The sequence below is a fragment of the Pipistrellus kuhlii genome, unplaced genomic scaffold (assembly GCF_014108245.1).
Source record: "Pipistrellus kuhlii isolate mPipKuh1 unplaced genomic scaffold, mPipKuh1.p scaffold_m20_p_1, whole genome shotgun sequence".
NCBI lineage: Eukaryota > Metazoa > Chordata > Mammalia > Chiroptera > Vespertilionidae > Pipistrellus > Pipistrellus kuhlii.
The window spans coordinates 102,645,123-102,670,310 of NW_023425404.1; positions in this window are offsets into that span (position 1 = coordinate 102,645,123).

Here is a 25,188-nt window from a genome sequence, read left to right on the forward strand (position 1 = left end):
CAATTTTGAATGATAGCCTTGCTGGATAGAATATTCTTGGATTCAGTCCCTCGGTTTGCATCACTTTGTAAATTTCCTTTCCTTCCTTTCTGGTCTGATGTGTTTCTGTTGAGAAATCATTTGATAATTGAATGGGAGCTCCCTTGTATGTAACTCTCTGTCTCTCTACTGCAGCCTTTAAGATTCTTTCTTTGTCCTGAATAGTAGCCATCATAATTATGATGTGTCTTGGTGTGGGTCTTTTGGGATTCATATTGTTTGATACTCTCTGTGCTCGTGTGCCTTTTTTTCTTCCCCACATCAGGGAAGTTTTCTGACATTATTTCTTCAAATTTGTTTTCTAACTCTTGTTCCTCTTCCTGTCATTATGGCCCTCCTATTATTCATATGTTGCTTCATTTCATGTTGTCACAAAGCTCCCTTGGGCTCTCCTCCTGCCTTTTAATTATTTTCTCCAATTGCAATTCAGTTTGGTTGTGTTTTGCTTCCTTGTTTTCTAACTCACTAATCCCATCCTCCACTCCTGTAGTCCACTGCTGAAACTTTCCATGGTGCTTTTTATTTCAGCTATATCACTGTTTATTTCGCCTTGAATCTTACATAAAATAAGTTGTTGTTTTTCATCCATCTGGTTTATGACCTGTATGACCCTTATTCTGAATTCTCTTTCTGACATATTGCATATCTCTGTTTCACTTAGCTGCTTTTCTTGCAATTCCTTCTTTTCTTTCCTCTGGGGGTTTCTTTGTCTCCCATTTTTGCTCTCACCAAAGGATCTAGGTGTCAAGCGACTGTTCCTCAGTTGGCAGTGGCTCCTCTGGTGAGCACTGCTCGCAGTAGTGGTGGCTCCTCTGGCTGGTTCGGGAAGGCTGCTTATGCAGCTGCATGGAGTGGGGAGGGCTGCCCGCACATCTGCTGCTCCTCAGATGGGGTTGGGCTGATCACGTGGCTGCTGCTCCCATGTTTGTTGTGCCCTGGGTGTTAACCAGGCATTCGCTGCCCTTCCTGGATGCAAATTGTCTCACCAGCTGTGTCTACTTCACCAGTTTAGGGTGGATATTATTGGATTTACTTGATCACACTATCTGCTCCAGGATAAGGCTTAGGACACTTTAGTTTATTCTGCCACCATTTTGTCATTTTTATTTTGTTTTTTAATTTGTTGTTTTCTATTTTCTTTTGCTTTTAAGATGAAAAGTATTTTTTTCAAATATCATGTCAATTAAAATGAAACTGACAGGTCATTAAAAAATAGTATACCCAGCCCTAACCGGTTTGGCTCAGTGAATAGAGCGCTGGCCTACGGACTGGAGAGTCCCTAGGTTTGATTCCAGTCAGGGGCATGTACCTTGGTTGTAAGCACATCCCCAGGGGGGAGTGTGCAGGAGGAAGCTGATCAGTGTTTCTCTCTCATTGATGTTTCTAACTCTATTCCTCTCCCTTTCTCTCTGTGAAAAAATCAATAAAATATATTTAAAAAATAATATATTGAGCCCAAACTGGTTTGGCTCAGTGGATAGAGAGTCAGCCTGCGGACTGAAAGGTCCCAGGTTCGATTCTGGTCAAGGGCATGTACCTTGGTTGCAGGCACATCCCCAGTAGGGGTGTGCAAGAGACAGCTGATCTATGTTTCTCTCTCATTGATGTTTCTAACTCTATCCATCTCTTTCTTTCTGTAAAAAATCAATAAAGTATATTTAAAATAATAATAATAATAATAATAATAATAATATATTGAAAGGAGCAAATCTGACACAATTTAAATGGCTTTATTGGGTAAACTAGAAATGTCAGTTTCATTAATATATATATATATATATATATATTTAATGATTTCAGAGAGGAAGGAAGAGGGAGAGAGAAATAGAAACATCAATGATGAGAGAGAATCATTGATTGGCTGCCTCCTGCATGCTACCCACTAGAGATTGAGCCTGCAACCTGGGCATGTGCCCTTGACTGGAATTAAACCTGGACCCTTCAATCCATAGGCCAATACTCTATCCATCAAGGCAAACTGGCTAAAGCTTCTCAGTCCAATTTTAAACAGGATTTTATTTAATAAAGAAGTAAGATTTTCTAAGTCTTCAAAGAACCATCATACTCAATGATCAGTATATTCATATTATGTATAACCCTGCACACTAGCAATAAGTTAAATTTTTCCATCTATTAGAGTTTATTTTGAAGAACATTTTAAGGGTACAATATGGTATAGTACAGCAAGTAGCAATGTCATGTTTGGCAAAGTTATTTATTAGAAGCTCTAAGAATTTGAGAGAAGGAAAAACACCAAATTTGGTGATTAAACAGTGAAAGCACTTTCAAATAATGAAGGCTGTTAGCCAGAAAAATTGAAGAATTGTCTCAACATGGTAATTAATGGGGAAAATTTTAGAGGCAAAGAGAGATAGGGGTGCCAGATATAATGTGAACCAATAAAATCATACTAAAAGTGAAGAAATTGACATGTTTCAACTTCTCTGCGATAATGAAAATTATCTACAATGTTCAAGATGTCAATTATAGTTGCAGTCATATAATAGATGTTCAGAAAACTATAATTATAAAATATTATGATTGTTAAGTAAGTAAATATTGTTGGGAATCAGAGGAACATGCAATGGTCTATTATTATTAAGTCACATTTTTATTTGAGATAAGTCACTTACTCAGATGGACATGAGTGTTCACTAAAGCTATAAAGTTTTGCTTATAAGTTATAATTCACAACAGTTTAACATTCAAAACTGTTATGTATATACTAGAGGCTCGGTGCATGAAATTCGTGCATGGGGGGGGGGGTGTCCCTCAGCCTGGCTTGCACCCTGTCCAATCTGGGACCCCTCAAAGAATGCCCCACTGCTGGTTTACAGGGATAGGGCCTAAACCAGCAATCAGACATCCCTCTCGCAATCTGGGACTGCTGGCTCCTAATTCCTCACCTGCCTGTCTGCCTGCCTGATTGCTTCTAACCACTCTGCTTGCTTGCCTGCTCACCTCCAACTGCTCTCCATACTAGTGTGCTTGCCCCCATCTGCCTCCCTTGCTGGCTTGCTCACTCCAAATTACCCTTACGTTGTCCTGATCACCTCCAATTGACTCCCACTGATGGCCTGCTTGCCCCAAACTGGCCCATGCTGATCTGCTTACCCCCAATGGTCCCGCCCCCCCCACTAGCCTGATCACCCACAACTGCCATCCCATCCTGCCTGATCACCCACAATTGCCCTCCCCTTTTGGCCTCTAACTGCCCCTACCTTGACCCTGCCATCATGGCTTTGTCCAAAATAATGTCTGGAAGTTCTCCTTGTAGGTATTCCAGTCTAATTATCATATTACACTTTTATTAATATAGATAGAGGCCTGATGCACAGGTGAGGGCCAGCTGGTTTGCCCTGAAGGGGGTCCCACATCAGAGTGGGGCATGGGGTGGCCTGGGGAGGGGCATGTGGTGGTTTGCAGGTCAGAGATGCCCCCATGGGGTGAGGGTCCCCACTGGTGGGATATGGCAAACCTGGGTATGGGGCAGAGGGCTGTTTTCAAGCTGGCTACAGCCCCTTCAGGGCTGGGGGTCCTGCTAGGGTACCTGGCCAGTCTGGGTGTTGGGCTGATGGCTGTTTGCAGATTGTCCATACCCCCAGTGGGGACTCTTATTTCATGGGGGTTGGCCAGACTGAGTGAGGAGCTGAGGGCTGTTTTCAGGCTGGTCACACCCCCTTCAGTGTGGGGATTCCTACTCAGGTGCCTGGCCAGCCTGAGTGAAGGGCTGATGGCTGTTTGCAAGCTAGCCAAGCCCCGTAGTGGGACATCATTCCATGGGAATGTGGCCAGCCTGGATGAAGAGCTGAGGGCTGTTTTCAGGCTGGACACATCCCCTGACAATCTAGGCTCCCAGCCCCTCCTTTTTTTCTTTTTTCTTTTTTTTCACTGCCTCTTTAAGCAGAGGCTAGGGCCGGCTGGAAGCAGGTATCTGGAATTTATTTATCTCCTATAACTGAAACTTTGTAGCCTTGAGAGGAGGCCTGGATAAAGAGCTAAGATTTTATAATACATTATTTATCTTTTTCTAAAAATCGATCTACACTTCAAAATGGGTTAAGTTGAAAGATGTAGAATTACATGTATTTTTTTCTTTTCTGGAGAGTAAGGATCCAATTAATTATTGGTTTAATTAATTAAATTAATTATTTAATTTAATTTAACTCAGAAATTTTGAAATGTTGATATCTACCCACAGGCTTATTTTAAAGATGATCATTTAAAAATGCAAATTTTCCATCAATTTGTTAGGAACATAACTAAATATCTGTTAATGAGTGGACAAAATGTAATCTATTCCAGTCTAAAACAGCTTACAAAATTATATTATGAGTTAAAATTGGCTGTGCATTGCATCTAATAATAATGACACTTGAAAACCAGGACATAATTATACTTAAAGGCATTAGGTTATCCCTTATGCATACATTATTTTTAAACATTTGTATTAAAATATTTGTGATTTTTGTCATTGGAAATATTTTTAGGAAGTGTTTCCTATAAATAAATATTGTAGTTATACTGTATCGTTGGATTATAAATTATACTGAAGTTTGACATTACTATTTTTTTTTTTTTTTTTTTTTTTGCTGGTAAAATAATACTACTTCCAAGTAAGAAAAATAAATTCTAAATGAGTTTTAAATGTGATAGTTTGGCATCTCTTTTTTTCAGCAGGCTGAACCTGGGTAATAAGTTGTGTGCCCAGGAGCCGCACCTGTGGCCTGGCACCTACGAGGTCCAGACTTGGAGACCCATCCCTTGGAGCCCCAAACCTGTTCTGCATCCAAGGCCCTCTGAGTCTGTGTGGGCAAAAGTCACTCCCGCCTGCCAGGCCGTCTTCCTGTTTCCAGTCTTTCCCTCCACTGCATTTCTGATGCAGTCACTGGAAAGATTCTTACAAGAAACACTGATAAGATTGTAGGATGCCTCTCATTTTGTGTTAGAGGAAATATGGAGGGGGAAAAAAACCTCAGAATAAAACATTTAAAATGCATAATAATGAAATTGCAGGATAAGGACTATACCATCATCTGTGGTTTTCTTTGTGTTTTTGTTTGTTTGTTTGTTTGTTTGTTGTTAATGTCCTCTGTAAAATGCTGTTATCGGTAGGCAATTAATTTAAGTTTTATAAAAGATGAATAACACGTGGGCAAAATAAACGCATTCATCTAGGAAGATTTTGCACATGCCCGGTTTCAATGGTGGCCCCCAAAATAAATCCATGTCAAATCTCTGGAACCTGCAAACATTGCCTTATTTGGGAAAAATAACATTTAAAAATAAAAATAAATTAAAGATGTGGAGATAATGAGATAATTCTGGGTAGATCAGCCCTGAATCCAATGACAATTGTCCTTATGGAAGACACACAGAGGAGAAACACAGAAGAAGGGGTGTGGTGATGTGATGATTTGAATGCTGTGGCCCCAAGCTGAGGAAGCCAACAGCGACTAGAAGCAGGAAGAGGCAAGGAAGGATTCTACCCAACATCAGCTGGCCTCCACAACTGGGAGGGAATAAGTTTTCATTGTTTTAAGCTGCCACGTTTGTAGTAATTTATTAGATCAGTCACAGGAAGCCAATATAAGTTCTCCAAGATCAGGTAGATGATGCCCTTCATCCTGTGGCTATAAACAACACTATTCCCACTCTCTTGGTGTGGCATGTGATGTGAAACTAAAAATATGGAGTAGATATCTTCAAAAATTAATTAACTGTTGCCACTATGAATGTCCAATCTACTGGTAGCAGAGAGCATATTGAACCTTACATAATCTAAGGCAGTGGTTGGCAAACCATGGCTCAAGGCCACATGCGGCTTTTTGGCCCCTTGAATGTGGCTGGGCATTAGAACCACTTCAAAATAAACTCGCCTAGGCCGAAAACCAACTTCTGCACATGGGTCATGAAGACTCAGTCACACTGTGAGTGCATGCCCGCATGTGGTATTTTGTATAAGAGCCACACTCAAGGGGCCAAAGCGCCACCTGTGGCTCACGAGCCAAGGTTTGCTGACCACTGATCTAAGGGGTAAGGTCATTCAGGGACAAGTTATGTTCTAGTACCTGACAAAGGGAGTCAAATTTGCAATCAATGATGAGAAAAACTATAAAGATAGTGGAGGAATAAGGTGTCAAATATCAATTATGGCTTTGGAAGCAACTGCAGGGACATGAGCTATTGCTACCAAGTCTCCTGTCTTAAGGTTTTTGTTTTTGTTGGTTGTTTTTCTGTAAAATGAGGTTAACATTTTGTAAGGTAATTACTTGTACTTTTACATCCCTGTTGGGTTTGAAGTGAGCATCTGTTTCCATTACCATGGAAGCACTCTATTGTAAGAAGAGAGCTAAAGAAAATAAAAGAGCAAATATGAATTTGTGTGATGCAAGAAGCAAACTATATCAGAAACTTCCTTCTTCCTAGGGAAAATAAGTAAAAATATTATATTGGGGACATAAAGTTTTATTGTAGAAGGGTTATGCAAATGTGAAATATGGGAAGAAGAGAGAAACATTAAGTGTTGCTGGATTTAATGTGGTATCAGCATGAACTTTCAATTAAAATTTGCTTTCTGAATTATGCTATGTAATGCCACTTACTAAGAATTAGCATATCTCACTTCAAGGACTGGCATTCCAATTGGCATTATTCCTTACTTAAGTGAACCAGGATTCCTCAGAGAAATGGCTGATCACAGGTCTCTGGCAAAGAAAATATGAGGGAGCCTGGAACATCTTTTACCAAAAAATAAGAAAATGTTCAAAAAAGGATATAAGTATGTAAAAAAATAAAATGTCTATTACTCAAATTTGTAGCAACCATATTAAGATGATGTTTTTTATCCAAATGTCCTTAAATAATGTTGATAATAACACAATGAGTGAACAAAATAGGAATTTATGGATTCATAAAAATAGAGAAAGAAAGAGAGAAATAAAAATTGAATGCAAAATAAATGAATGTAGAAGTAATGTGGTATTAGTTAATTGGAAATTTTTAACCAACATTGAAATAATTAATCTAGCAATAGTAATCAACTGATGCAATAACTAGTGAGTACAAATTTGTTGAGGAACAAAATATCTCCATTGCCAGAAGCAAATTTCATCATGTCAACAGTGCTGACATCATCTGGGAATGGCTAAAAGGCATTTCCCCAAACCTGAAAGGGATGCATAAGTTGATTGCTTGCTGCCAGACAGCTCAGGGCATCTTAATCTACATGTATAGCCTCCTCCTGCCCAAACACCTGAACAGCTGGAGGTAATGCTTCCAGTCTGACAATGGATTCCGTGTACCAAACCCTGGCCTTTTATGTGTATATCTCCACCTAACCTTAGAGGACAATTTGTGCTACTAAAAAGCAAGAGGTCCTGAGACTAGGAGAACTTACTTCCTTTAGCTAAGTCTTTCTCTGACTCCCTATAATGCCTTTCAAAATTATGTTTCATCTCTGGACTCTTGATTAATTTACTCACAACACCTTTTCCAGATTTCTTGAACCCTTCTAGATGTCAGATCAAGACCATCAGCCTTACTCTATATTTATAGTATTTATTGATAAAAAGGAAAAAATTACTAATTTTACAAAAAATTACTAATTTTTAAAAGTTTATTAATAAGCATACATTTTTAAAGTTTCTAATTCTATGATGAATCACACAGTATAGATTGCTATTATTATAATTACTAGTAGCCTGGTGCACAAATTAGTGCACATTGAAAGGGAATTAATTAGAAGAAGTATTATAAATCACTATTTGCCCTTTCTCTTTAATAGAAGTGTCAGAGATTAAAGAAAAGTAGTAAAATATATGTAAAAATAATATATAAATTTATTAAAAAATAAACAATAACATGATATAATAAAAATATGTGATATAAAAACAACAAAAACATGATATAAAAACAACAACAAATATTATATAAAAACAATACTGATACAAACAATGACTGATAAATTGATTAAGCTTATTCTAATATTTCCCTGTATATCACATTAAGAGTAAAAACCCTTTCAGAGTGCTTGATTAATGTCCTTTATGATGAAGTATTTAAAACTGTAACTTTAATATCACACACTCTTCTAACTTGAGAGAAAGCAACACATAACTGACATGTCCAAAAATGGGTTTAGGTAGGAATATTCCTACTCTGTCTACAGTTTGTCTTTGTGATTTATTAATAGTCATTGTCAATGCTGGCATGACTGGAAACTGTTGTCGAATCAATTTAAATGGGAGGCCAGAGTCAGATGGTAGCAAATCAATTATTGGAATCAGAACAACCTCTCCTTATGCAGATCCTGTTAATACTTCAGCTTCAATTATGTTAGGACACAATCTTTTGATAATAAATTTGGTATCATTACTAAGACCCCATTTATTATTAAGATTTCTCAGTAGCATGATGATTGCACCTACTTTCAATTTTAATTTATGACATGACATTCCCAAAGGTGTAATACTATTAAGAAATTCTATGGGAAAATTTTCCTTTTCAACATCATCTGTTGAATCAATGGAATCATCACTCAAATATGTATGAAAATCTCCATTGAGTATATCCAAAATTCCTTCATTTAATTCATGAACATGCTCATTTTTAGGACAAAGAATTGCACGTTTAGATATAGTTTTAATAGTATCTATAGATATACTATTTCCAAAGGTAGCTTCAATAATAAATCCATTAAAAATCATTTCACGGGGGATTTCAATAATATCCATTCCTAAATGAAAACTGCTATCAAGTTTGCCATCTCCAAGTTTTACTAATCATTCACTATAAGAAGAATCCTCTGACCTACTGACCAAGGCTGATTCCATGAGGAATGGGGCTCTCGCCTCCCTGCTGTCAGGGTTCAGGGTGTGAGAGAACAGGATTTGGGGCTGTCAAGGTGTGGGCAGCAAGCTGATCAAAGGCCAATTCCATGAGGAATTGGGCTCCTGCCTCCCTACTATCAGGGTCCTGGGTGCAGGTATCTGGCTCCCTCCTCCCTGCTTGTCAGGGTTTGGGGTGCAAATGAATGGGATTCAGGGCTGTCAGGCCGTCAATAGCAAGCTGACCAATGGCCGATTCCAGGAGGAATCGAGCACCCTCCTCCTTGCTGTCAGGGTCTGGAGGGCAGGTGAACAGGATTTGGGGCCGTCAGGGTGCCGACAGCAAGGTCTGGGTCAGTGCTCATCATAGTACTGGCTGGTGGTCTGGTTGTTGGTCATTCTGGTCATTATGCTGTAATGGTTCCTGACCTTTTATTATCTAGGATAATAATAAAGTACTACACTTTGGACACAAGGACAATTTTCTTCACAATGACAATGATGCTTATGTTTTTATAGCTAAGTCCCTCACTTTCCTATTAAAATTCTTAAGTCAATAAATCCACAGAGATAAAAAGTACAAGGTCTTTACCATTTTGTAATGACATTTTAGGTATTTCTTAGTACCTGACAGTTTAATGTTATTGATACATCAACCTAAGGGAATCATGAAAATGTGAATTTGAGATAAAAGAGTTGTCTACTTAGAGCTTAAATTTAATTTGTGATTGTGGAAAAATTACTTTATTACATTTCTGGGTGCATGGAAATTATAACACAGAAATTATATATATATATATATATATATATATATATATATATATATATACACACACACATATGTATATATTATATATAAAATGTCATATAAAAAGCAACCACTTAAAGGCATGATCTTCACCTAAATGAATAGCAGACATAACTTTTGCATCATTTTTATCCTGCTCAACTCAAGGATGCTGATGGAAGTATCTTGTCAGAGTAAGTAAGCTTTCCTACAAGCATCATTAAACACATAGAATGAGGTAGGGATCATGCTGAACCTGTTACTTCTTTGTAATGCTATATTTCATTTAGAGAAAGCACCTCTATTATAAAGAGACAAGACTATAATAGCATTACTGGCTGAAATGGAGATCCAAGATAGATCACTTTACTTCAATTTCTCTTTTACAAAATGGTCTCATAACATCTAATCTATAGTGACATACTTAACATTTTTTTACTATGCCGTGACTGCTCCATTGAGTAAATTTGACTATAAATATTAAAAGATCCATCATTTAAAACACAATTTTATCATAGTTAAAAAAAATACAAGACATATTTTGATGTCAAAGTGTTTTTGCGCTTCAGTGATTCCACTTTCCAAGTGTAAATTAGTGTGCCCTTTAAAATGGAAAGATCTTTTCTTCTAAATTAAATATCTAAAATATATGTTCATATGTGCACACATGTGGGGGGTGGGGGATTGGAATGGGGGGTTGAAGACAAATACGTGATATTTAATCACTCAATAAATCAATCCATAAATAAATAGAATAAAACCACACTAAAAAAAGAACATAAAATATATGTTATCATTACTTCTCCTAACTAGTCCCTTATTTCATGTATTCTTGTGTTATTGAATATACTTTTGCTATAGTTATATGATAGCAATTGCATGAGTATTTCCAATTTAAAATTCACATTAATTTTCAATTAGCACCCATAGACAGAATGAATCAAAGTTTTGTGAAGCCTGCTACTTAACCAATTTTGAGGACCTTCTTTGAGAAAAGGAATGCAAAATTACAATATAAACGCCTTCAGTACATGTGAAAATTTAAAGCTTGGATATAGTTGTGTAGTATAAAGAACAATATGGAGAAAGCAATGAGGGAAACATCAGCTTGAAATATATGATCGGAGTTATCAGGGCCTAGAAAGATCTTCTGGGCCAGCATGGTATTTAGGCTTTTTATACAGTCATTGCAGCAAGATTTGCATTCTTGACCTGAAGAAAATTACTTAACTTTCCTGATGAAAAGAATTTTAGGGATAAAATAGGTAGGTTTATGGAGTCTTAGGAATAAAGAGGGTTCATGAGGAAGGAATGCATATATGAGGGCTTGGAGGTGCCCGAAGGCATACATTCATAGAGGATAAGGAAGAGTCACAGAGTATGGGGAAAAGAAAACATGCTTTCACAGAGGACAGAGAAATGTCAACAGATGCTGAATAGTGGGAAATATGATCACAGGAGATAGAGGAATGTTGCAAGACAAGGGGGAGAGAAAGTGAAACCTGTGGGTTTAGGACTAGGAAGCTGATATTCTGCAAGAGACTGACCAATTGGAAAAGCACGAGCTCATAAAATGGGGAAGAGGTCCAATTAGAAGGGAGCATGAGAAGACAAAGAACTACAGCATTTATAAACATTAGAATAAGGGACTTGGTGGGTTACATTCTTGGAAACCCCTCCCTACATGGGAGTCTGGATTTGCTTCCAATAAATTTCCACCCTTTTACTAACAAGTCCTTTTAGTCCAGAAATTTTATTCTTCAAACTTCTTGAGGCAAGAACCCGCAAGAGGTAGAGCTGATCCCCATACCCCATGTTTCATTGAGATTCATATTTCTTATTTTAAAATAAAAAAATAATCAACTCATTGTATTATGCTCAGGATAATATTTTTAATGTTGTTACTCATTTTTATGAAAATAATTCTTTAATAAATTAATGTTTAGGGCATAGAAAATCAGAAGAGAATGTAATTGTAAATTAGAAAAATCTATAAAACCTCCAAAATCAAAACTATTTTTTAGTTTCTCTGACAGCTGGAGTTTCAAGGCAACCACATAAACTTCAACTTGAAAGGTTAAATAAGCCCTTCCTATGATAAACTGTCTCACCTTTAGCATAGTATGGGAGAAAGAGAGCAATAAAAGTGGGGGAAAAACAAGTAAAGGTTTAATGGACATTTAAAGGCTTCATGTGGCCTACAATAACAGTTTAAAGTTATCTGGAGTCCCAGACACAAAAGGTGTCCTCACTTACGCACCACCTCTGTGAGTTTCCACCTGGTGCTCACAAGAAGGTGGAGGCAGGGCAGACCACCTGAAAGACTTTGGTGGTCTGTATAGAAATGAAACTTTATCTGCTTTCTGAATCTTTCAAACTTATCTTCAGAATCGGAAGCTTCTTAAGAGACAGTGGAACTGTTTCTTAAAACTCATTGGAACTCTGAAACTAACTAAATATATTTCCTTCTCTTCCAGGTCACATGAATGACTACATTTCTCAATGAAAAAATGAAAACTCTAACCCTGCTGTACTCACTACTAAATTAAAAAGTACCCAGACATGCTCTCTCTCACATGCTCCTTTCTGCTATCTGCATCTACTCTAAAGCTGTCTTCTATTACTTCAACCCTCCTCAGAACCACTCAGCACATGCCTCACTCCTAAAACGAGCACCTCCCGACTCCCTCCGCCTATGATGCTGACAGTCCTTCAGCTCTACCTCACTGTAGCACATTAAAAATCAAACCAACCTATGGTTGTTTATTTACTCCAATTATGACTCTGAAGCTTTGAACAGTGGACTATATAAGTAAGAACACTAATATAATTTTCAAGGCAACAGCTTATGGCTTCTGCCCTTGCCTTATATATTTGCACCTTTTCTATAGCCTCCTGGTAATCAGAATGTCCTTCCCCACCTCTTTATTTCAGACTTGCTACAACTTGTTTTGGCTGATATGATCTTAGTAGACGTGATGTAAGCAAAGACTTGGATGTTGCTTTGATCTTTTTTGAGCATCTGGCAATGCCACAGGGGAAAAAATACTCTGAGAAATGGCTGGCCATTAGAGCTGGACCACAGATCAAGGCAAATGGAGCAGATCCAGCATTTGGAGTCAAGCCTAGCCAAACTACATCCTGAAGCAGAGTCACATCCACTGAATTTCTGACTTATAGCCCCAAATACAGCCTCTCCAGCTGACTTGTAAAACTAATGAAAAAGAAAACAGATTATATACGTACTCTATGGTAGAAACAATAATTCTTCCTCTACTCATCTAATAATCAAATAGACATAAGACAGATTAATAGGATACAATATCAACATTTAAAGGAGGCAGATAAGGGTCAGAGGCCATTTTGATCTAGGAAGAAAGGGAGACCACAGGGATGTGTGGTTTGGAGAGGAAGGCAATTCACATGGAGACGGCAAAAGGAAAGTTTGGTAAACAAATGTTTCCTGGGCCACCTTTAACAATGGGTCATAGAAAGGACTCTAAATAAATGGGCCTTGCTGGTTCCTATAATTTATATCACACTACACTTATCTCTGATGATGACTTCCTGCTTGGAAAAGGTCCTCTATCTAAATAGTTTTATGCAGTGTGGAGAAACAGCAAAGGTTCTCACTGAGTCATTAACTTCTTAAAAATAACCACCTTAAAAAAATCATTATCCTCAAAAGATGTATTTTGTGGTGTCAAACTCTGTTCCCCCTCAATACCACCGACTTTGAAGGAAGTGCAGTATTATTATGAGCATAGCTGATTCATACTAAAAATGGACATTGCCTGTCTGGGACGGTGGTTCAGTTGATTGGAGAGTCATTACATACACTAAAGGGTTGTGGGTTCGCTGTTCATGACACATACTACATTGCACGTTCTATACCTTTTTGGGGTGCATGGTGGAGTCAACCCAGCCAAACAATGTTTTTCTCTCTCACATTGATGCTTTTCTCTCTCCCTCCTTTCATCTATCTCTAAAAATAAATGGAAGCATATCCGTGGGTGAAAATCTTTATAAAAACATATGAACATAATTTTAAAAATAAAGAAAAATAAAAGTGGGACACTGCCAAAGGGAATAATTACTGAAGTATATGGCATTTTCTTTGGAACCAGGCCATGAGCAGTGAGGAACAAATAAAAGTTGAAAAAATAAAAGTTGGTTTGTATATTATGTAATGATAAAAAACAAACAAACTTGTACTAACTAGAAGGACACAAAATGTATCCAATAAATATTCAGCATGTCAAAGCAAAAGTTGTACCTAATAAAGTTATATAGAAAAGAAATATTTTATTCAAGACTATTGCATTAGGAGAGACTGAACTCAAATCTGCTGAAAGAAAAAGCAAGAGGTAAGCTCATGGAAAAGAACTAAAGGTCTTTCTGAGGAAAGTTTATCTATTGATGTGTCCAGATCTTAGAGATATTCCTGAGTTTGCAACTGTTTTTCTCTGTGATCATGCCATCTGTGTTTTCAGATTGAGTTTATGTTCCTACCCTCCCAAAGACATGGAGATAAGGATTCTATTACTTTCAATGTTTACATTTCAAAGAGATGGTTTCCAAGTGCTTGAAAAAAAAACCACATTGCTTGTTATAAAACTGGTAAGAGGTTAGAAGAAGATTTACATATATTCAAAGAACCAAAAAGAATTTAAAATTATAAATCTAATAAAATGCTAAGTAAATCTTAAATAATTATATTTTAAAAATTAGGTTAGGGGACTATAGTTAGACAGCAACAGGGATGACCTCTTTCACCACTCTTGTTCAGCATAGTACTAGGAGTCCCAGACATAGTGATCAGGTAAGAAGAAGAAAGAAAGAAAGAGCATCCAAATTGAAAAGGAGAAAGCAAAACTCTTATTATTCACAAATGACATGTTATTGTATATAGAAAATCCTGACTCCATAAAAATTATTAGACTTAATAAGTGAATTTGGAAACATAGCAAGATACAAAATTAACACCCAAAGTCCCTAGTATTTTTATACACCAACTAGAGGCCCTATGCATGAAATTTGTGTACTGACAGGGTCCCTAGCTGCTGTTGGCTGCTGGCTGGGCACTCCCTTCTGTACCCTGGCCACCTGCTGCCACCAGCTGGGGCCTCCCTCCCTGCCCCTCGCTGCCTGCTGCTAGCCAGGGTCTCCCTTCCTTCCTCCAGCTGGCTAGCCCCCTGGTCAAACTCCCAGAACTCTGATTGAGGGGATAATTTGCATACCACACTTTTATTATATAGAACAGTGAACTCTCAGAAAGATAAATTAAAAAGATAATCCCATTTACCATTGCAACAACAACAAAAATAAGATATCTAGGAATAAACTTAACCAACAAGGTAGAATACCTATACTCTGAAAACTATAGGATGTTGATAAAAGAGATAGAGGAAGATATAAACAAGTGGAAGAATATGTCATGTTCATGGATTGGTAGAATCAACATCATTAAAATGTCCATATTACCTAAAGCAAACTATAGATTCAATGCAATCCTTATTAAAATATCAACAGCATTTTTTACAGACTCAGAACAAACACTCCAAAAATTTATATGGAACCAAAATAAGATCTTTATAGCCACAGGAATCCTGAGAAAGGACAACAAATTTGAAGGGATAACAATACCAGATATCATCTATATTACAAAGCCACTGTTCTCAAAACTGCCTGGTATGGGCACAAATACAGGCATATAGACCAATAGAATAGAACAAGGAACTCAGAAATCAACTCAAGCCATTTTATTTGACAAAGGAGGAAAGAGCATACGTTGTAGCAGAGACAGTCCCTTTAATAAATGGTGCTGGGAAAATTGGACAGATACATGCAAAAAAAAAAAAAAAATGAAAGCAGACCACCAATTACACCATACACAAAAATAAACTCAAAGAGGATAAAAGTCTTAAATGTAAGACGTGAAACCATAAAGTCCTAGAAGAAACCACAATCACCAAAATCTCAGACATTTCTCATAGCAATATATTTAATGATACAGATCCTAGGACAATGAAAACTAAGGAGAAAATAAACAAATAGGATACATCAAAATAAAAAGCTTTTGCACTGTAAAAGAAGCCATTAACAAACTAACAAGAGAGCCCAATGCATTGGAGAACATATTTGTCAAATGATACATCTGATAAGGAGTTAATCTAAAAAATGTATAGGGTACTCATACAACTTAACAAAAGGAAGAAAACAGTCCAATTAAAAATTAGCAAAAGATCTAAATAGACACTTCTACAAAGTGGTAATACAGAGTCATATGAAAAAATGCTCAAATATATTAATCATCTGAGAGATGCAGATCAAAATGACACCTCAACCTGTCAGAAGGTATATTGTCAACAAATCAACAAATGAAAACTGTTGGTGAGGTTATGGAGAAAAGGGAACCCTCTTGCACTGCTGGTGGGAATGCAGACTGGTACAGCCACTGTGGAGAACAATATGGAGTTTCCTCAAAAACTAAGAATGGAACTCCCATTTGACCCAGGCACTCCACTTCTATGCATATATCCCAAGAACCCAAACCACTCATCAGAAAGGATCTATGCATAGCAGTGTAATTTATATCAGCTAAGATTTGGACACAGTCTAAGTGCCCATCAGCAGACGAGTGGATTGAAAAAACACACCTGTGGTACATTTATACAATGGAATAAAAAAGAAAAATCTCTTACCATTTGCAACAGCATGGATGGACTTGGAGAGTGTTATGCTGAGTAAAATAATCCAGTTAGGGAAAGACAAGCATCACATGATCTCACTCATATGTGGAATCTAATGAACCAAATAAACTGATGATCAAAAATAGACCCAGAGTCATAGAAGCATGAACAGACTGTTGAACCTCAGAAGGAAGGCAGAGGACTGTGGGTATGAAGAGATCAACCAATAAACTTGTATTCATATATTCATAACCCATGGACACAGACAATGGGGTGGTGAGGGCCTTGGGGGTGATGTGCTGTGCCAGCATGGCCATGGGTGAACCTGAGAGGGGGCTAGTGAAGAATTAGAAAAAGTAGACAAGAGAATAAAGCTGGGCCTAGGTGGGACACCCCTCTCTGATGGACAGACAGCCCTGCCTACAAGCTGAGTCTTTGTTTTATAGCTAGAATCTATGAGGCAAAGTAAGGGAATGGTCAAGATGTTTACAATTTTCTCCTGGATTTCAAATCCACTCGATTACAAGCACCTGATCAAGCTTTGTTTACTTGCTGCACCTCCCACAGCCTATATCACTTAGCCACGTGGGACCACAAGATCAAGCTTACAACTATAGTCTTTGACTATAATTGTGCTGGGACTTGCAAGTGGCTTTGCCATGAGAGGATTGTGCCCTCTCCTTGTCTGAAGCTTAAACCTGTTCAAATGCTGTAGCCATTCTCCACAAAAAGGGATGGGAGTTTAAGAAAATTTGTTTGAAAAAACTGTCTTTTTATAAAATTTATAATAATTTTTTTCTATTTCTTCATTAAAACTCAGAAAAAAACATAATCTAATTCTTACTCAAAGCCTGAATTAACAGCATTCCACTAACCAGGTATATTTTTGTGTAATTTTGGAAAAACAAGTGAAGTTTAAATACTTTTAAAATACCTGATTTTTTCAATTTTTAAAATTAATATCCTATCTAATAAAAGAGTAATATGCAAATTGACCATCTCTCCATCACACAAGATGGTTGCCTCCATGTGGCCAAAGATAGCTGCCCCCATGTGGACATAAGATAGCCACTACAAGATGGCCAGCAGAGGAAGGCAGTTGGGAGGGACCAGGGTTGCAAGGGAGGGCAGTTGGGGGTGATCAAACCTGTAGGGGAGGGCAGTTAGGGGTGACCAGGCCTGCAGGGGAGAGCAGTTTGGGGCAATCAAACCAGCAGGGAAGCAGTTAGGCATCAATCAGGCTAGCAGGGGAGTGGTTAGGTGGTGATCAGGCTGGCAAGCAGAAGCAGTTAGGGGCAATCAGGAAGGCAGGCAGGTGAGCAGTTAGGAGCCAGCAGTCCTGGATTGTGAGAGGAATCCCAGATTGGAGAAAGTGTAGACTGGGCTGAGGAACACACACCCCCATGCATGAATTTCATGCACAAGGCCTCTAGTATATAATATGAAAGTAGAGGAAAATGCAAACTATTTTTACAAAATTTTATAAAATACTAATTGAAATTGATATTCTTTAACTTATAAATTAAAATCTTAAAACTATATTTTTAATTGCAAATGCATACCACTCTAAGAATTAAAAAAATAATCCAACTTTAATAGTACTTTATAATCATAGATTCTTATAAACATCATATTTTATTTTGAAAGTTCTCCTTGTTCCCATTAAAGCCACATTAATCTTCTGGTGATTGGATTACAATCATTTCAAGCTCACAAAAGTTTTTACTGCCATTTGATTGTCCAAGCTCAAATATTAAGGTAATTCACGTGAGTTACTGCACTCCTGGTTTTAACCTTTATTTAAACGTATCTCTCATAGTATAAAAAGTGAGAAGACTGATGAAAGGAGAATGCATACATTAGAACAGAATTGCTCAAGATCTTATATGGTACTTTTTAGCACATGTTACCAGGAAGCTCTTTACCACAACATGACTTAAATAAATCTTGATATTATACTCAATATATTATAAATATATTATTTAATATAATATATTATGATTTAAATGAAAAAACCTACTATAATCATTATTTAATTTTCACAATTTTAACTATATGTACTGTTAATATAAATTAATGTTTGACAAAATTGAATATTCCTCCCATTTCAAACTCATAAGAACTTTGTAAGTTTATAGATCACTTTTAAAAAAATATATTTTATTGATTTTTTACAGAGAGGAAGGGAGAGGGATAGAGAGCTAGAAACGTTGATGAGAGAGAAACACCGACCAGCTGCCTCCTGCACACCTCCCGCCAGGGATGTGCCCGCTACCAATGTACATGCCCTTGACTGGAATCGAACCTGGGACCTTTCAGTCAGCAGACCAACGCTCTACCACTGAGCCAAACCGGTTTCAACTATAGCTCACTTTTAACTAATTTAATTAAAAGTTATTTAGTGAGCTCTAGATATAAGTCTAGTTTTAGGTAACAGATAAGATTATTTTGCAATGATTGACTTTACATTAACTAAGTCCAGAGGAAGAAATCTGCTTTCCTGTTGTGAAATAAGTAAAGTAATATGTTGAAGTCACCAGATAAACTACTTTATGTTATGTAACCACTGGAAAGTTCTGTAGCCAAGACTTAAATATTCCACAATGGTAAGGTGCTGGCTCTGTTTCTAGCTCCCAGTCAAATGAAACAGGAGTGATGAAAGATAAGAGTTGATAATTCAATTAATACAGTTATAATAATAAATTCTCTCCCTTGTTACACATTTTTTCTTGATCAACATTTCTTTTTTTATTTATTGTAGTGTATACTTTACCTGACCTTTCCTTTTAAATTCTTTAATCTCTCATTTATTTCCTATTTAATTTTCTCCTTTTATCTCTTTCCTCCACTGAAGAGTAGGTCAATTCTAATTTTTGCTAATAGAATCTCAAACAGAACATCGAAACAAAACCATATTATATAAAATAATCGCCAAAATTGTTACTTATCCATTAATATTTGTTTTATGATAGATAGTTAAGGCAATTTTGGGTGCCAAAGATTTTTCAGAATACCAATACACCTGACTTATTTACGGCTTTCCAAAGGATGATTGCTCTGAAGACAATATCCTGGTCACAGTTGGCAGATTGACCCCTTTATACATGGGCAATTTTAATGGATCCTGTTAGAAGTTTAAATGTATTCTAATTTGGGATTTGTATACATTACTGCCAAAACTATAATGAAGATTTGAAGGAAAGAATATAGATTAATTGTAGCATTAATCTATATTACTTTGGATCAAGGTACTCATTTTAAAATGACTACTGCTCAGCAATAGGCTAAATACCACTTATGGTTTGCCCATACCTTTTTAACTCTTACAGTAGTAATCCAGTCCTTCCATGCCTGGACTGCTGCCTCCTCTTTCCACCCCACTGGGGCCTCTGGGCCCAGGCTGGGATGGGAAGCCAGGGGTGGGTGGTGGTGGACACAGCCTCTTTCCTCGGGGGAGGAGGGAGGCCCGAGGGCCGGCTCCCTCCTTGGGGCTGGCAGCCAACCTCCAGTGAGCCCTCCTTCCTGGCCAGCCAACCTCCTGTGATCCCTCCTTCCAACCCCCACGCACGAATTTGTGCACCAGGCCTCTAGTTTAATATAAAATTAAAGTACATATGCTCCTTGACTTACCATGGTTATTATGCCCCAAGAAACTCATCATAAATTGAAAATGTAAGTCAAAAATACACTTAATACACCTAAACTAATAAACATGATATTATACTTTAGAATAGCCTACCTTTAATGTGTTCAGAATAATTACATTAGCCTACAGTTGGGCAGTCATTTTCAGTTTCATCTTAAGTGTAACTACCTGCATGTTTGTTTCAACAGAAGCAGGATACACAGATGGGCATTTTGTAGACATGAAGGAATACAAAAACACAAAACACAATAGCCAAAAATCACTGGCAGCTAGTACACTGAGTATAGGCTGGTTACCCTCATATCATGACTAACTGGGAGCTACAGATCACTGCCACTACCATTATCACCAGGTAATATGGTACTGTATATTGCTATCCCAGAAAAAAAAATCAAAATTCAAAGTACAGTTTCTAATGAGTCTGTATAGCTTCCACATCATTGTAAAATCAAAAAAATTTTAAATTGTATCATGGTAAGCCCAGGAGTTTCTACAATTGATCAACTTATTTGTTTTAGAAAGCAGGGTGTGAAAATAAAATAGAGATTGGTTATTATGGGCCAAAAATAAGGACAAAACTTAACTAGGTATTCTATTTCAGAATACATGTAAATAACCTACAAGATGACAATTTCTTTGTTTTTTTTAATTTTTTAATTTAGTACTATCTGCACAATAATGGAATTATTGACAGTTTCATGGAAATTGCTGTTTGCCAATAAGCATACATGAGATAAAAACTTAAAAATTATACAGTTTCTGGAGAGTTTTGATTAAGCTATGAATTTTGAGATGAGTCAACTTAAACTTTTTCTAAAATAAAATAAAATAACAATGATCTTTGAAAATTTTATATAGGGCTGTGGGTGCCTTTTGTTTGCCGATGTTAAAAGAAGCAAAGTAGCCCCCCCCACCCTTTCTTTATCATGCTCAGCTGATTTTCATACAGTTGAAAACATTAATATCAACTGACATTCATAAGAATTCAGTCATGAATAATTTGCTCAGAAAGCTGAAACAGGATATGAACTAAAATTGTATCATATAGGTTCTTTAGTTTTGAAAATTATAAAGAGGTTGTTAATTCTTTAGAAGATCCCTTTCCCCTTTTTCTGGGCAACAAAATTTCTAACCTTCTTTGTTACTGGTATGACCTTGAAATTGAGTTTTAATCAATGAAATAGAAGAGGAAGGGAAGTTTGCTGCTTGCACACCAGGTCTCTATAAACTTCCTGCTGCCTTGCTCCTCCAAGCTCCTTTCCAAGATGGAAACCCACTGAATTAACTTGTAAGTTATGTGCTAAAGATGGTCTAGGTTGCAACCAACTATTTTTATGTTCTGTAAACTCAAAAAAAAAAAAATTAAGTCTCAAAAACTAAAAAAAATAAACAATTCTTGTGTTCAAGCCTTTACAATTTTAGGAGCCTGTCTATTTATGCATCCTAAACTACAGTAATAAAAAGAAGTAAACTAATTAAAGTTAATGTTTGGTAAACACTCCTAAATTAAACCTCAATATTAATGGAAAGAAAATGAGTAAGAAAGAGTTAAAGCATATTTATGAAATTTAAGAAAAAAATATATAGTTTTACTATCCTGAATCACATTGTCTATATATGCAAGAATGGCCAATAAATTAAATTCATTTATACAGATATTTCCTAGATCCAAATTCTCTTTTGCTGAATTGTTTGCACAATTTTACAATTTTGGGATACCATACCATTGTGTGAAATCAATCTATTTGATTATAACTACTTCACTGAATCTCAAAGGATCATGTAGCACTGGCCTGATGTGAATATTTTCTAAAGCTGAATTGCTGCAGAGAGCTCTCAAATGTCTGAACATGCTTTTCATATATCCCTTGAGTAAAGGATATTTTTATTTCTGTGTCATTCAAAGCAGATCCATCTCTCCCCTCAGCCTCTGTGGCAGTTAATAATTCATCCTGGTCCCTTCTGTAGGAATGATGGGCTCTGTGCCACCCTTCTTCAGTATTTCAGAAATAATCTTTCTAGGGAATCTCATCACAGTTCTTGTGATGAGGCTTGTCTACCGAAAAGGTGAAATGTGATTTTTAAATAACAAAACCAACTTTAGCTTTTCAAAGAATGATGATTAATCTAACTTTAAAATAAAGCTTCATCCTTAAGTCAGCCAGAGAAAGATAAATATCACATGATCTCACTCATTTGTGGATTACAATGAACAGCATAAACCGATGAACAAAAACAGATCTAGAAATAGAGAAACATCTATCAGACTATCAAACCTCAGAGGGAAGGTAAGGGAGGGTGGGGGGGAAGGGGGAAAGATCGACCAAAGGACTTGTATGCATGCATATAAGTATAAGCGATGGACACAGACAACAGGGGGTGAGGGTGAGGTCCGGACTGGGGAATGTGGGAGTAAAATGGGGGAATAAGAACACATTTGTAATACCTTAATCAATAAAGAAAAAAATTAAATAATAACAATAAAATAAAGCTTTATCTTGCCTGGGCAGTATAGCTTAATGATTGAGTGTTGACCTTTGAATCAGGAGGTTTTGGGTTGTTTCCTGGTCAGGACATCTGTGCTCTATAGGGGGCATGAAAGAGGTAGCCTATTAATGATCTCTCCCATCATTGAAGTTTCTATCTCTTTCTCCATCTCTCTTCCTCTCGGAAATCAATAAAAATATATTTTAAAATATGCAACTTTACCTTATCTTAACTAACCATCTTTCCTCACCTAGGCTATGTTAGTAAAAATATAGCTCACACATATATTCCCCATGCCACTGCCGTTATATGATGTCTAAGATTTCTAGCTCGTTTGGAGTATATTTTTCTGGCTCCTTTCCTCCATTATCAGGCCTTTCATTCCTGTCTATGTTATATGGTGAATGAACCATCTTTAATAGGCTTAATGGACAGGCAAAGTGGCCCAAGAAGATTGCTCTTGACTTCTGGGAAAAGGTCTCTGCATTTTCTATCCCAGCAAATGAATAGTTCTTTGCAAGGTAGGACATGGCACTTCTGCAAGTTCAGAAGTTTCAAAGGAGGTTGGATAGTCAAACTATTTGGGTACATCCACCTAGATAACTCCATCTCAGGGATCAAAATATAATTTCTTGCCAAAACCAGTTTGGCTCAGTGGATAGAGTGTCAGCCTGCAGACTGAAAGGTCCCAGGTTTGATTCTGGTCAAGGACATGTACCTTGGTTGCGGGCATATCCCCAGTGGGGGATGTGCAGGAGGCAGCTGATCGATGTTTCTCTCTCCTTGGTGTTTCTAACTCTCTATCTCTTTCCCTTCCTCTCTGTAAAAAATCAATAAAATATATATTTTAAAAATCATTTCTTCAATCAGAACCCTGACTTTACAATGACAGACCTGTTTTGGCTGGACATTTAGCTTTCTGTAAAGTTAAGCCACTCAGTCATTGTTGTCTTTGTCTGGCTCTTGGATTTCTTTGCCTTTTAGCTGCAAAAGAATATATTTCTGAAAGTAAAGTTGCATATTTTAAAATATATTTTTATTGATTCCAGTTTCTAAGGATTTTTACTTTAAGAAATTGAGAATGACAGTACACTTACTTCAAAATATTGAATGAATAAAAATGATAACACTACATTTGTTTTCTGAGAGTTAAAAACATAAGATTGTCATATAAATTTAGATGATTAGAAAAATAAATTAAAGACTGTGAAAAGGTTATCACTAAAGAGTGGGAAATTCCAAAATTGCAATAATAATAATATCTTGAGTATAACCATGAAACAAAAATAGATGTGATTTAATTTGAAAAGCAGAAAGCTAATTTATCAACTTTTATATTGTTTAAAGAAAAAACAATATAAAACTATTGGAAAAGTAAAAATAGTTGCAGATGCCATCTAAAACACTCCATCCACCTGGCAAGTGTGTCTAAAATGTGAGTCATATATTGATGATAATTGCTTTGAGTATCATGCTGGCTATCAAAAAGCCTCCCTATCAGTAGAATATGTACTAGCTTGTCAATGTAAGAAATTTGTTTTCAACAGTAATTTTCATCTTATTGAAGAATATACTGATACATTGATTGGTATGTATCAAGTTTTGAAGAAGACCTCAAAGACCCATTGTTTCAACTTGAAAAATTCAGTTACAAAGACTGAAGATTGAATGGACAATTGTTTTACTGAGTTAATATGTATCATGGGGACAAGTGTATTATAGAAATTCTTAAAGGGAGTTAGAGTTTATATTATTACAAACCTCTTCATAATTTCCTCTAAGTACAGTTTTATTGTAATTAAACAAGACAAATAGTAACTTACAAAAAAGAACACAAGTCCAGAACCTTGAATTTTGCATATAAATATGAAAAGAATACTGTTAATAAAAGTGGAAAAAGTAAATTAATTTTTAGGTATAAGTTGTGACAGGGTAGTTATAGCCATGGATTCATCAACCCTTCAAAACTACCCTAAAACATATGGTACATTTCACTAATTTCATTTTATAGAAAATAAATCTGATACAAAAACAGTAGGAATTTTGCAAAATCATCCAAAGTGAATGGTAGATGTGTAGTTAATCCCTTTGTGTCTAGTTACAAAACCCATGCCATTTCCACTGCATTCAGGTCTTCTCATAGAATGAGTTGCTAAGATTATTAATATATTAATGGCAACTTATTTCTACACCTGGAACAATCACAAATAGCAGTTTTACAAAGTCAAATTACAGCCTTGTATCCTCTATGATACAGGTTCAATATTTACTCACTTGTTTTATGAGAGAAGGGTTTCAAAGTTTTACCCTTTATAAAAATTATTTAATCATGTAAACAATTTCTCTTCCTGATACAAGAGCCTGCTGGCCTACAGAACTACACCATTGGCTGTCCTGCTTCTCAGGCTGCTGACTCAGAGCTGAACTAAACCTTCTGCCCTCCTAGTTTGTAATAATAATAATTAATAGCAAATAACACAATATTTAAATATAAATTAATGATGTGAACTTGTACTTGCTAATTAATTATTATTAATAATAGTGATTATTATAAAGATAATTACTATAAGGAATTGGCTCACATGATTATGGAGGGCAAGTCCCAACATCTGCAAAGTGGACTGGCAAGCTGGAGGCTCAGAAGAGCTCCCCCTCACACATACCTTCTAATAAATATAATATAATATCAAAATAGCCTGCCTCCGTTAT